The sequence below is a fragment of the Lissotriton vulgaris genome, chromosome 1_1 (genome assembly GCF_964263255.1).
Source record: "Lissotriton vulgaris chromosome 1_1, aLisVul1.2, whole genome shotgun sequence".
In the NCBI taxonomy this organism is placed as follows: domain Eukaryota; kingdom Metazoa; phylum Chordata; class Amphibia; order Caudata; family Salamandridae; genus Lissotriton; species Lissotriton vulgaris.
Window position 1 is genome coordinate 242,646,737 of NC_141685.1, and position 14,927 is coordinate 242,661,663.

At 46.1% G+C, this 14,927-nt stretch overlaps 1 pseudogene across 1 annotated transcript in view; it reads right to left on the minus strand.

Annotated features, from left to right (window-relative positions):
• LOC147745360 (uncharacterized) overlaps nt 1-14,339 on the minus strand; it is a 75,447-nt pseudogene extending 61,108 nt beyond the window's left edge. Inside the window, exon 1 of the transcript XR_015307488.1 lies at nt 14,205-14,339. The product of XR_015307488.1 is annotated as an uncharacterized LOC147745360 (transcript). The remainder of the gene's footprint in view (nt 1-14,204) is intronic.
• Nucleotides 14,340-14,927: the final 588 nt, after the last annotated feature.

Sequence of the window (14,927 nt, forward strand, 5' to 3'; positions counted from 1 at the left end):
GAAGAAGCAGGAGGCTGAATGGTGTAATTAGAACCGATTTCGGAGCAGGAGGTGCTACGTTCTGATTGCAAGATGGCGGCAGCCCCGAGCGGAGGAGACTGAACAACGAGGTGCGAAGGACCGCGGCCGGAAAATGCTGCAGGAAACCATCTGAAGGAGTGAGCGGAGTGCGGCCCCTATCAACGGATGAGGCTGCGGTAAAGTTCGCTCTCCGCCACTTTAGAGAATCACGATTGAGGCGCCGATCCCCGCCACCTAAGATGGCAGCCGTGTGAGGAAGACCTCGCTTCCTGGACGCGGTCCGGGACGATCGTTGCCGCCGGGAGTCCGGCAACGGCGAGCCGTGGGGACTCGTGAAGAGGTGCACAACGAGGATGGAGCGGAAATAGGAACGAGTAGAAACTAAATCCGACCTCGAGGCTGATTGGTAGCACCGTGCAAGGGCCCCGACAGGGCGTCGCTCCTAGCACAGGACGACAGATCACGGAGGCGATTGCTGAGCTACGTGAGGAGCGAGCCCGGGCGGGCTTCACCGGTGGGTCGGTACACCTGATCAGCACGGAGCAACACTCCACGCAGACCACAAATAAAACTCAGCATAGCATTTGCCTGCTAGATTTGGTGTGAACTATTGGCTTCTCCACGTTATTGTATTGAAACCTCTTTGACTCTACTGTCAAGGGAACCTCGTGAGCCCTCTTGGGCCGCTAGGTGCTTACAGGAGTACTGTTGGGTGTTATTGCTGCCCACCCAGAGTGAGGCACAACGGATAGTGATCGGCCATTTTGAACACGGTAGGAAGGCCTTCAGGCTGCAGACGATCTGAACCCCGAAAGAGGCAGCCACGGCTCGGGAGGAATATTGAGACTATCGTGTGGAGGGATAAAGATTCCTTGCGGATGGACGTAGGAATCGAGAAATCCCCTGGAAGCGAAACCGAAACGGCGCTCTCGGTAATCAAGATGGCCGCCTATGGTCGCGAACTGAAAATGAAACAGGGGCATGACCAGGCGAAAGGGCCTGAAACGGATAGCAGGACCCAAATTGGCTCAGCGCAGGAACAGCGACTGAATAAAAAACTAGATGGCATACTGGAGGCGATAGCCGCGACCAAGGAGTCTTTGCATCAAGATATAGCGCAGGTTGCCACGGGACTGGGCCTCTTGAGGGCGGATCATGCTAAACTAACTGACAAGAGTGAAGGAAAATGAGCTACTGCTTCAGGAACTCAAACCGCGGTGGTGACCGCAGAGCATAAACTGATACATATCCTTGGTCGCTTGATGATGCTGGAGAAGCGGGCGGAGGATGCCGAAAGCAGAAATAGGAGGAACAACGTGAGGGTGGTCGGCCTGCCGGAAAAAGTTGAGGGGGATAACGCGGTAGCCTACATGGAGAACTGGTTCAAAACGGTCGCGGCCCCAGAGGGTCTCTCCCCTTTCTGTTCCCTGGAACGGGCGCACAGGGTCCCTGCCCGCCCACCTTTGCAGGGTCGCCCACCTAGACCTATGGTGGTTAAGGTTTTGCATTTCAGAGACAGAGACCTGCTGATACAAAGGGCACGATCGACGGGCCCCTTCCAGGTGGACAATAGTTTGGTCACGGTTTTTCCCGACTACACGCAGGAGGTCCAAAAACGTAGGGCCTCCTATTTGGCAGTGAAAAAAGAACTGAGGGATGAGGGCATACAATATTCCTTGCTCTTCCCAGCCAAGTTGAGAGTGATCCTGGATGGGACGACCCAATTCTTTCAGACTTCCGACTAGGTGTGGTCATGGCTTGAGTTATATTGTGCTGGTACGGACCGCAGGAATAAGGGAGAGAAGGAGAGACAAAAACCTATCCAGGTGCGAAAGTCCCAACGCATCCGCAAGCAGAATAAATTCAAAAGAGCGATGCGGGACGATCAGATGGCGGCGGACAGAACAGGAGCTTTGGCAGCAACGGCGATCATCACGGGCTCGCAACAGGAGGGGCAATCGATAGGTTCGGACTCTGAAGAGGAAGGAAGAAAATCTGGAGGAGACATTTCGGACGATGACAGCTCCGGGGGGCCGGCGGTCACCCCACAGACGGCAGAATGAATGACGTTCAGAATGAGGACCATACTCCTTAATCCTGCTGGTGCAGATTGTCCTGGTGCTCTGCGGAATGGCAGGTATTGTGTTGCAAATTTGACATGTGTGCTCTGTGTACACAGGACCCACTCCTTTCTCTTTCATTCAATTTTTACTCCATAAGTTTAGATGCTTGTTTGTAAATTTTATTCTCATTTTCAAACATAATTCTGTAGCGAGTTTTTCAATCAGTATAATTCATATTTCATTCGTAGTATTTACATAATCGTATTTATTCCCAATGCATTTCAAGCATTACGCTCTTCATCAGGGGATTATTTATCTTGACTGCTTCACGTAAACTTTCAAAACCGGTACGCGATCATAATCTTCTTCCCTCGCTACCTCAGCGTCCCTTTCCAGGCCACGAACCAGCTGGTGGACCCGGAGGGTCGATTCGTAGCGGTGGAGGGAAGGTTGTATGGTCATGATGTGGTCTTATGTAGTCTGTATGCCCCCAATGCTGACCAGGCCCGCTTTTTTGATAGATTGACGCGCTCGCTGGCACACTTCTTAGCGGGCCCAGTCATACTGGGAGGAGACTTCAATTCGCTCACTGATGTCTTACTGGATAGATCACACCCACCGTTAGCCAACTCCCCAGTACGCAGGTTAGCCACACACAGGAAAGACTGGCAGGAGAGGTGGGACCTTATTGATGTATGGAGGGAACAACATCCTGATATTAGGGACTACTCCTTCTTCTCGGTGTTACATGCATTACACGTTAGGATAGACTCCATCTTGTGAATTGGTCCCTGGCTGCCATGATAGCTCACACAGAATACGATGCGATGAAAGTGGTATTGAGAGGCATCTGCATGGGCAGGTTTTCGAATGAAAGGACAACAGTTGTGGCCGATTTGGAGAAGGCGGAATATGTGTTGAGAGATCTGGAGCGGCGTAGGCCTGAGCGACCGGATTTACAGGACCGGTTGCTGGAGGCGAAGGAATTGGTAGCGACGGAAACAGAGCGACTGCGGTGCTTTGATTATAAGTTGTATACCATCAAGGTGCATGCGGAAAGGGATAAGGTGGGAAACCTACTAGCTAAACTTGCCAATCCGGAACCTAGAGTTTGCCTGATCATGAGCATAAAGACGGAGACAGGAGCAGTAGTCTACTCGCAAGAAGCGGTTTGGGCGTACTATACGACTTTATATGAAAGTCGGCTGGAGGTAGACGTCTCTGCCATTGACAACTACCTAGAGAGTGTCCATATCCCAGTGCTGGATGACGCCACAGCGAAGGACCTGGGCGGTCCCATAACGGTGTCGGAGATTCAGGTGGCCATCAAGCAGATGGCTAGAAATAAGACACCGGGGTGGATGGCCTACCGATTTAATTTTATGTGAAATATATGAATATTCTGGCGCCCAGGCTACTAGCGGTATACTCTGAAGCCATGAAACTGGGGCGTCTACCCCAATCGATGAGGGAAGCACTGGTAGTACCGCTGCTGAAACCTGGTAGGGAGGCCTCCGACGTGACGTCGTATAGACCCCTGTCTATGCTGACAGTGGATTACAAGATTCTAAGTCGCATTTTGGCCACCAGACTACTGCCTCACATGACCATGATGGTCCACAAGGACCAGGCCAGGTTTATTCCTACTAGGAACACCGCTATAAACATCCGCCGACTGGTCCGCTTACTAGACGGCACTTTGGAAACGGATCACAAACCAGCAGTTCTATCGGTGGATATCGAAAAGGCATTCAATAGCTTAGAATGGATATACCTTGGCAGGGTGCTAGAGAAGTTTGGCCTAGGGGGTGGATTTGGGCGCTGGACAAAAGTTCTTTACTCATCTGCTACGGCCAGGGTGCGACTGGGGTCTGTTATATCCTCCGCCTACTCAGTATGTAGAGGAACGAGGCAGGGGTGCTCGCTATCTCACCTGTTGTTTGCATTAGCGATGGAACCACTGGCATCACAGGCAAGAACAGGGGCGCTATACAATGGGATTGAACATGGTAGGGAGTTTCACCACATTTCGCTATACGCAGACGATCTGTTGCTGTACCTGGAGGATACTGAACGTGCACTAGAAGGGGCGGTGGAGATGTTGGCAAACTTTGGCAGGGTGTCGGGCCTCAAGGTGAACTGGAATAAAACCTGCGTGTTTCCGTTGCGGGTGGATACGCCATATCCCCCTCTTACAGTGGATGTGGTCTGGGAGGGTACTTGCTTTACTTATCTAGGGGTCCGTATTTACCACGATGTCACGACTCTGCTAGAGGGAAATATAGGGCGCTGCATCAGGGCTCTGGGGGGGTGCATGACCTTCTGGGCCTCCCTACCTTTATCAGTGCAGAGCCGGGTGGCCCTACAAAAAATGGTGGCCTTGCCAAGGCTGCTCTACTACTTTCGTACTTTACCGGTGTGGGTTCCTCAATGGATCTTTAAAGAACTGAGGACGATGGTTATTGACTTTCTCTGGGGGCACGGGAGGCACAGGGTGGCACTGACTACTCTGATGAGACCCAAACTGGAAGGGGGGGTGGCGGTTCCTGATTTTGAATTGTATTACCTAGCAGCACAATTACAGATCTTAACGCAAAATATTGCGAAAGAATTTAGAAGCCCAGACCAGGACCGGGAACCGGTATCCGGAGGCACATCCTGTCATATATAATTATGCAACAGTAATTGGAATTGAGGGGCTTATGCATGGAAGAGAGAACCCTACGGTTGTGCTGGCACAGGAGCTTGAAGAGAGTAAAGGCAACGAGGCCATACGCGCCGGAGATTCCTCTGGGGATGTTGACAGCGCTACCACATGGAGGCGATTGGTCTCCACTATCGGAATGGGAAGATCTGAGCTTACAGATGGTAGGAGACTTATATATTGATGGGATGCTGGTCCCCTTCAGGGTATTACAAGATCAATTTGGTCTCCCGGATGGGAGCTACCTCTTGCACACAGCAGTGGTCGCAGCGATACAGAAACACTGGAAAGGGGGGCTAGCGGAACCAGACACGACCATGGCCTGTCAATATGTGGTGATGGCTGCGGGAACGATCAAAGCGGTTACCTGCCTCCACTCTAGAATGCTACATGAGGGACTAGAACCACTAACCACATTGAAAGAGAAATGGGAGGAGAGTATAGGCAAACCCATCCCAGACACGGTCTGGGGACATATCCTGAAGAGGACGTGGAAGGGTTGTAGAAATGCCCGCTTCCAGCAGGTGCACTTCTTTGTACTACATAGAGCCTATTTGACCCCGGGAAAGATCAGACGGTACTTCCGGGTACAAGAAGCAGCGTGCCCGAGGTGCCTAGCACCTGAGGTAGAGCTTAATCATTTATTATTGGGTTGCCCGAAGTTAGGGACGTATTGGCCGGAGGTGGGGGAGCTTCTGAACACAGTTACGGACCGTGTAGTGGAGTTTGATAGATGGATGAATGAGTTGCTGAAATGGTCCAGATGTGAAAGTGTGATTAGATTGCGGCAGGCTGCTAGGACTGCTAACGATAAGAGCTTGGAGATGGCGAGGGCTTGGGAAACAATAGTGCAGGCTCTGAAAGACTACATGACAGAGGATGAAGAGTAGTGACATCCGGAGAGGCGGGTTCCATGGGGCTTGAAAGGACGAATACATACAATCGTCAAGTGGCGACCTCTTGAGTCAGGACCTACAATTACAACCCACATCAGCAGCAGTTGGGGGGGGGGAAGGGGAAGGGAGGGAGTTACTAGGGATCCGCTGTAGTGACAGGAGGGGTGCCTGCATAAGGGTATTGGGGTTACATCTGAAGGGAGGGATATCCGGGCCACGACACTCTGGATACATAGGGATTGGTTACCGATAGCCCCCACAGCACACCACCACTGGAGGGCACTAGAACTGATCGAATAGCGCGGGCACTGATGCTACTGGTGTCTCCCATAATGGGGGGCCAACTATAATTGGTAGTGAATTGGGGGGGGGGGGAGGAGTTTGGAGGGTAAAAATGCAGATACTACATTCTGTTGTTGACCAGACATCTCTATGAGATGGCCACCATGACGTCTTTGCTGGAAAATACGAATACGCCGCTCAACCTCCGGGATGTGGGCTGAATGGCTGTGTGCACTTTTACTGACAAGTATGTGCCTTGGAATGTCAAGAGTGAGAAGTTTGACCTATTATGGGGAAGTCTCTATCCTGTGTGTGGAAGAAGTCGCCTGCCCTGCTTTGGAAAACATTTTTCTACACTGAGTGGCCAGAACCTGCAAGGCTGCTCTGAATCGTGTAGCGCTATTTGGAAGCGCCAACGCTCTATCAACATCTATAGCGATATCTGCCAGCGCTTGTGACTCACCTCTCGCGTTTCCCGCTTCGCGGGAAACACTCGCTGTGGAGGGCTTGTAGGCTGCTTTGGAGGCAAGTGAACACCAACGCCAAGAAGCCAGCTGGGCTCTGAGAACCTCCCTGCCACGCCCCCCTCAGCTGAAACAAATTGCGCTGAGGTAACGCGCATCGCGGGACGCGCGCGGGTGACGCCGGGCTAAGCCCGGGCAAAGGGCGGGCCCTCAGTGGCCGAGGTAGGCCGGGCTGGGCCCCGGTATCTTGAATTTTTAGTTGTATTCCCTAAGATACTTGTTTGTGTTATTATATTTTAAGGTAATGCCAATACGCCGATAGAAATATCGCCACAAAGTACTTGAACTGCTAGTTCTTCTCCCATTTTTATCCTTTGTATATTTATATTATTTTAACTGTGTTTTTGTAAGATTGGGAAATTTATTGTAGGCTCTGTTTCCTTTACGGCACTATGGAGGCTAAGACATTGCGATCCGGGAAAGTTGTAATGGAGAATCCTGGCACAATACCCGGTCCGAGTCATTTGAGGAAAAAGCAAGCCAACAGTGTCATCATGAAAGGTCAGATGCAATTAAGTCAAATTTGGGAGAAAAGCTTGAATAAATCCCTTGAAGTCTGTAGGAAATCTGATATTGATCAATTACCGCAACTGATTCCCTGCCCTAATATGGAGGAAGTTAGTCAGTTGGCCCCTATGGTGGAAATGAAAAGGTCACCGAGTCAGTCTAGTGTGGTAAACCCTCCAACATGTCCTGTACATGCGGCTGATGCTGACCTTTTGCTAATATCGCAATCCTTGAGCCATGATATTCTTAAAGGGAATGATATTTTGGAAGAAGATAAGGGTGATGTCTCTATACCTACCAGCATTGACTTAGAACTCTGTGGTCGATATGTGGATAAGACCTCTTTACCCCACCTAGTAGCTAATAAAACTCCTAGTGGAGAAACACCATCTGGTCTGCTATTATATAGCAGTACGCCCTCCATTAAATCCACAGATAATTTTTCCCCGCAGACTGATGTACAATCCCCGCATTTTAATTTATCGGGGATTTGTCCCCTTACATCTTCAAGTTACCCAAAAAATGATAAACCCATTTCAGAGTCACTCATAGCCCTTGAGCAAATTCTGTCTTCCATATTACTTTTAATGGGTAAATTTGCTGTAAACTCTGATTGTATTTTGTCTTCGGTTACTGAGATACTGCAGGCATTGTTGGCACAAAATGTGAAAAATGTTGAAAATGTAATTAAGCCTCTCGTTACTCCTGCTAACCCTGTTCTTGCTGCTCATCAAGAGGCTGATAACACTTCTGAAGTGAAGGGAAATGCCCCTTTGGGATTATCTACAGAGGTGGAGATTCATAAGTCACCTAATCAATCCACCTCATCTGCCCTGCTTCTAAGAACAGAACCATTGCTAGTTGAGCAGGAAGAGAATGTGAGTGAAGTACCTCAAACGGGGGGCCATGATCTCTTTCCCATTTTTGTACATGATAAAAAGGAGCCAGAAGCTTCTTCGGGGTCTCCTAGAGCTGCCAAAATGAAATCAAGAGGGAAAAAGGGGAAACCTACACGTAAATATAAAAAGAAAAGACCTAGACAAATTATTTTTCCAAAACATATAATAACTGAAACACCACCTCCCATAGAAAGAGGGTATAGCCCACCTTCTGATATTCCGGATAAGGTGGAAGTGGAAAGTATCTTAAATGATTCCAATGGGATTACCCCGGTTGAAGTAACTATGAACAGGGTGGTTTCTGGACCTGTAGTCGATGCCCCTGCTCCCCAAACTATAAGTATCGATGATAAACATTTCCCGATAGTAACAAGAGTATTTAATCCAACAGCTCCTATCTTTCTGCCTCAGACGGAGGTAGCTAGGAACGTAATACCTCAATCAGCAAAAAGCCCTATTTCATATGTGGATACTTTTTCATTGGATTTTCTTCCATTATTTGATTCTGATCTAAAAATGAATAGATCTTGGCTACTCAGCTGCTTTAATGAGATTGAAAGCTTAAAGTTGGTTCTAACAAATGATATAGATTTAGTTCTCCCAATAAGATCTATAAATGGCCAACGAATAAGGGTAAAGTTTTACTCTAAAATAATTGCTAATTTAGTTCTCCAACAAGCCGAAGCCTTCCAATGTAGAGGAATTGACGTGCTACCTTTTGTTAATAAAAACTTGTGTCTTTCTCTTAATGAAAGAAATACAAAGTTGACCTCTGGACAGGATGATTTTCCTATATGTAATAATGACCTAAAAATTTGGCTCTCCAGAGGCAAACGTATGGTTTCCCAGGTCCTCCCCTTACCTGGTAGCACAGATAACCCTCTAACTGAAGACTCTTTGATGTGGAACTGGTTACCTGGAGTTCTCTCAAATACCACCTCGAGAAACCCACGACCATCTTCACATCTTTAACCCGTGTTTAAAAATTGTCTCTTGGAATACCGCTGGCTTGTCTAATTGCCCTGAGAAATTTGATTATCTCCTCTCCCTGAATGCGGATGTGTTATGTATCCAAGAAACATGGTGTGATACTCTTCCTTATGGAGGGAATGACTACTTCGTCCTAGAGGCCGCTGCAACTCCATCTAAAAAAGGCCATGCTAAAGGCGGAATTGCCTGTTTGTTATCCAATGCTTTACAATGGCAATTCTCACATTACAAGGACGAGAGTAATCTATTCCAATCCATAACTATTTCTAACTTGGATCCCGTTGTTCAACGGTCTTCGTTTATAATATTAAATGCCTACATTCCTCCTGAAGATAATTTTACGACAGTTTTAAAACGTATGTTTTCCTATATAAAGCAATTATTAGAGGTGGATAACCCCCCATACTTATTACTGGTGGGGGACCTAAATTGTAAAGTGTCTAATACTTCCTTAGACATATTTAGAAACAAAGCAAAGGAAGAAGTATACAATATTCCCCAAGCTCTTCTGCCCAATAAAATAAAAACTAACAAAAGGGGCAAGATTCTTCTTGGGGAACTCAGTGCCGTGGAGGGAATTATTATAAATGGCAGAATGCCTTCAGATACCCCGGCTAATTATACACATGGTTCAACTAGGGGAGAATCTATTTTGGACTATGTAATAACAGACTTTGACACGTTCTCTTTTCTTAAAGATTTGGTAATCACTCATACCCCCTTGAGTGACCATAAAATTATTAAATTAACCGTCTCATTAATACCCCCTGAATCTGACCTCTGGTCCTTAAAGAACAGAGGCTTTACTATTAATCGCCACTCAGATAGATGTTATTGGGGATCTAGTCATAATAATAAGGATGTACAAAACATCCTCACCCAATTTCTAACTGAGCTCGACTATTGGCAAGGTAGGGAATTCATGTTCCTTGAAACCCTCATCCAAAAAGTCACCGAAATGGCTAGGAGTACAGGAAATTATAAAAAGAAATATTTTTCTCCTAGTCCTCTATTAAGGTTAAATAAAGAGATCAATAAACTTGTTAGGATGCAATACCTTAATAGATCAGGGGAGAATGGGTTACAGTTAGCTCTGTTAAAAAGAAGGAGGGTGAGATTGAGAGCCAAGTTAAAAAGAGACAAAGAAGATACTTTATGGATCAAGCTAAGAGAGGCATCCACTTGTAAAAACTCTAGAGATTTCTGGTCCATAATAAGGCAAGGATGTGGATCTGTAAAAACGTCCACTCCTATTGTTATTACTGAAGATGTCTGGACCCAATTTGTGACCACCTTATATGCGCTCAATGATGCAGAGGGCGATGCATGGGTTCCAGATCTTAATACCGATTCTAAAATGGAACTCCCCACTGAGCACTCCATAGCTACCGCAATCAAGAGCATGCGCTCTTCCGGGGCTATGGGACCCGACGAATTGCCCATGTCTATAATCAAGCAAGACGTAACCACTTGGAGCAGGATTCTTCTTCCAGTGTTTCGGGCGTGTTTTAAAACTCGAACAGTTCCCGACTCTTGGCGGAGAAGTATCCTGATCCCAATTTTTAAAAAAGGAGACCGGGATAATCCCTCTAATTATCGCCTAATTGCTTTATTGGACGCGATAGGGAAAATTTTTGCGAAACTTTTATTAGTATTCATAACTGAGTGGGCAAATTTAAATAATATTATACCTAGGGAACAGACAGGATTTCGAAAAGAGCATGGAACTCTAGATAACCTAACTCTGCTACAGGTAATTGTAGACAAATATGTTCGTGTACGTGGCGGGGGCATATATGCAGCATTTATAGATTTCTCCGCAGCGTTCGACAGGGTGGACCGACCGACACTGTGGAGAAAGCTGTCGGCATTGGGTATGCCGGGATACTTATTGGATTTAGTTAAGTCCCTACACTGGAACACATGGTGTAGGGTGTTACAAGGCGGTGAAAGGGGTCTCTCTCAAGCTATCCCCTCCCGGAATGGACTAAAACAAGGATGTATATTGGCACCCACACTGTTTTCCCTGTATATGGCCGATTTGCCAACCGCTGTTGCAGATTGTGAGGGACTAGCCCCAAAAATTGGAGGAAGTGCTATATCTATTCTAATGTATGCAGACGATATACTTGTTTTAGATCTGACCCCGAAAGGTCTCGCTAATCGTCTCCATACATTGAATGAATTTGCTGATGCACACTATATGAAAATTAATAGCTCAAAAAGCAAAATCATGTGCATCTTTGGTAAGAAGAAGTGCAGATCTAGGAGCTTCAACTGGACATTAAGCGGAGAAAAACTTGAGGTAGTTAACTCCTACACGTTTCTAGGCAAAATAATATCTTCTAACCTCAGTGAGAAGCCCCACATCGAAAATAATTCTAGAAAAGCAATGGCCCATGGTAGGGGATTATGTTCCTTGTATAAAGCGACGGGGAAGAGGCACTTCTCCCTATGCTTGGAGGTATTCCGAGCGAAGATTCCTGCTACCCTCCTTTATGGAATGGAATTGGTGGATCTAAATCAATGGGATTTTATGCAAAAAATGGAGGGGAAGGTATTAAGGAAAATTTCCTCTTTTAATTCAGCCTGCTCCACATCTTCTTGCAGGCTGGAATTCGGACTGCGAAGTTGCGGGGCTCAAGGGTTGGCTGCTCTCGTAAGATGGGTAGCATGCTTGGCCCGAGGTAAACTAGGAACCTTACGAGAAATCTTAAAAAAGGAACTATTGGGCAACTTTAATGAATTCTCGCAGCTGGTAAAAAATTTTAGAAAAGCTGTTTCACTACTGGAACTGGATGAAAGTACGCTATTTTCACTTTCTCCATCAGAGTTAAAATGAAAGTTAAAAAGTATGTCCTGGGAACTATGTTATAAACTGGATATACTTGCCCAACAGAAGTATAAAGAAAGGGAAGCCCTGGTTTTAACCTATACACCTAAACTAGCCCAACAATACTTAACTTGGAACATTCCGCATGGTGTCCGTAGGATATGGTACCTTTTACGTCATAATTTGCTTCCACTAAATACACTACTCGCAAAATGGTATGGAGTGTCTCCAATATGCAATTTATGTAATAATGCTGTTCAAGATCTTAACCATGTACTGTTTATTTGTCCGGTATTACGTCTATTGCGCAAAAAATGGATAAAACCAATTTGTTTACAATTGGGAATTATGAATGCAAAAATGTTCTTACATGCTCTTTATTGCCCCCCTAACGAAATGTTCTGTTCCAGAATTTTTAAATATTTTAAAGAATTTTTAGATATATATTAATGTGATTTCGGGAGATGTTAATGAGTGCATTATTTGTATATAATAAGTGGTTATTTCTGTTGCTGTATGTAGCTTGTGTTTATTTTTGCTATGTTAATATGTACGTTATTTATGTGGCCCTCAATGAGAGCCAAATCATAATAAACTTTTGAACTTTGAACTTTGACCTATTATGCTGCTTTGTTTCTAACTCTGCAATAACAACAGATTTGAAAAAGAAAAAAAAAATGAAACTTTGTGATAGCTGTTTTATAAAGTGCAAATGCCGGGACATGGTTTTGTTTCAACAGTAAACACCCTCTTAGTGTGAGCACAAAGCGCTGTAGAGTGCAAAGATCACCTCCACTCGAAACACCCTCTTGGTGTGAGTAATAATTAACCCTGGGCGGGTAACTCCGCTACGCCAGTGCAGATTTGCCTACTCCATGCTCCGCTGCGAACGCGGAGGTAGGTAAAACTCCAACTCCGTGGCTAAGCAGAGTTAGCTAGCCCTCACCCGCAAGACGTACAATGTAGGATTTTTTCATAGGAGAAGGACGTGAGGAGCAGGAAGGAGAGCGGCCATGCAGGAGGTAGAGGCAGCCACACAGGTAAGTGACTTTTTTTATAAATATATATTTTTTTAATTTTGGCGGAGTGAAGCTGATCGGACCTTCACTGAGCTTTTTTCAAATTACGTGACGCTCCGCGTAGAGGCACTACGCCAGCTCTGCCCACCCATAGTAATAATCAGTGTGCCTTACAGATCTGCAAATATTTATAATTCAGCAAAACGCAGTGTGGTGTGCACAGATTTAAACAATTTTATTACTTCTCTCAGGGCAGTAAAAAGCAGAGCAGTTTATACAGCTCTACATATAACCGTTAGTAAACACCCGTCATTGTGTTGTAAAAAGGCAGTGCACAGTTTTACTCTGTAAATGCCTCTCGTAGGGTAATAAAGAGCAACACACTGTACACAATTTCCTCCTGTTAATGCCCCTCACGGTCTAGGTAAAAGTAGTGCAGTGATTACAGATATTCTCTGTAACAGAACCTCACAGTATCAGCAAACATCAGGTCAGTGAGTACAGATTTTCTCTTTTGCAAGCATCATTCATTCTGTTGTAAAATGGTTTTCCTCCTGTGCCTGCAAACACCCCTTCTAGTGCAGAGAAAAAAAGCACCGCCCCTCGTAATATAGGAAAGAAAAACTCTTTAAACACTCCTCGTAATGTAGGAAAAAGCAGTGCAGTATGGACAGATTTCTCACATTGTGAGCAAAAGGTCATGCATTATGCACAGATTATCTTCCCTGTGTAGTGTAGTGCAGATCTACTACCTGCTATAAACACTCCTCTTGGTGTAGTGAAAAGCAGAGCACTGAGTATCAATTTTTGCTTTCATGGTAGAGTTAAAAGCAGTGCAGTGTGCCCAGATATCTTCTGTTAATCCCCCAAAAAGTGCAGCAAAAAGCAGTGCTGTGTCCACAGATTCCTCACAGTGCAGAAAGGTACAGAGTTACAGATTACTCATAGTACAGTAAAATGACGTCCAGGGTGCACATATTGCTCACAGTGCAGTAAGGTGCAGTTCAGGGTGCTAAGATTCCTCTCTGTACAGTAATATGCAGTGTAACGTGCAAATATCCCTCAGTGCAGTAAGATGCAGTGCACACACATTCCTCACAGTACAGGAAGACGCAGGGCAGCACGCACACATTCCTCGCAGTACAGTACGATGCAGTGCACTGACAGATTTCTCAAAGTGTAATAAGACACAGTGCACAGATTTCTCACAGTGCAGTTAGATGCAATGCAGTGCATAGATCCCTTATAGTGCAGTATGAAGCAGTGCAGTGTGCACAGATTCCACATAGTGCAGTGAGATACATTGCACAGATCCCCTCTAACACAAAAGATGACCACAAACACCCCCATGGCCGGAAGGAAAGCCCCCACAGAGGTCCCCGAATGGAAGAGCCCAGCTCAGCCCGGCTCCTGGCGGGGATTTCCGGCAATTATACACACAGTAGAAAGTGCAAACACTCTCCTACCTGGGCAGACATTTCCAGGCTCTCTCCTCCTGGGGTAGCGGTGGGGCTGGTGCAGATTTGAGGCCTGGGGTCTGAACATGAAGGGAACAGCACAGACAGGCAGAGAAACCTTCCTCGTCTGTAGAAGGCTGGGCATACAAAGAAAGACCGGAAGTGATGTCCGCAACCACTGCTGCAGCTGTCTCTACTGCTGCTGACCCGGAAAAGGAAATCCTTCGCTCGCTCATACAATGCGCTTAGTGGGTTTCATCATAAGACGACGAGCGCCCCCGTGTGACCACTGAGAGAACCCCTGGCTCCAGTCTCCAGGCCCTCGTGGGGGCTCGCATTGGTCTCCATGAATTGGAACTGACAGACGACTTGTGTTCCATTAAATATATGACGATGTAGACAGCTGCTCAAAGTAAACTAAACTGGAAAGCATTTTTCTAATTTTCCTAAATCTGTGGGTAATTCTTCAATATAGCGGTGTTTCTTCAAACATCCTGCCGAAGCTTTACCAAAAATGAAGTTTTCAATTTGTCTGCTGCTTTGTTGACCACCTCCCGCCCTACAAAGGTTCACTAATAAAACAAAGAAAGAAGTAGATTGTAATCACAATAAATTCATACGACAGAACAATAAGGTTTGACCCACACAGAGATTTCTTACTCAGAGGAAGATATGATGAAAATGAGTGAAGTGTGCTGGGACAGAAGAACGGAAGAGTTGTTTCCCCACTAG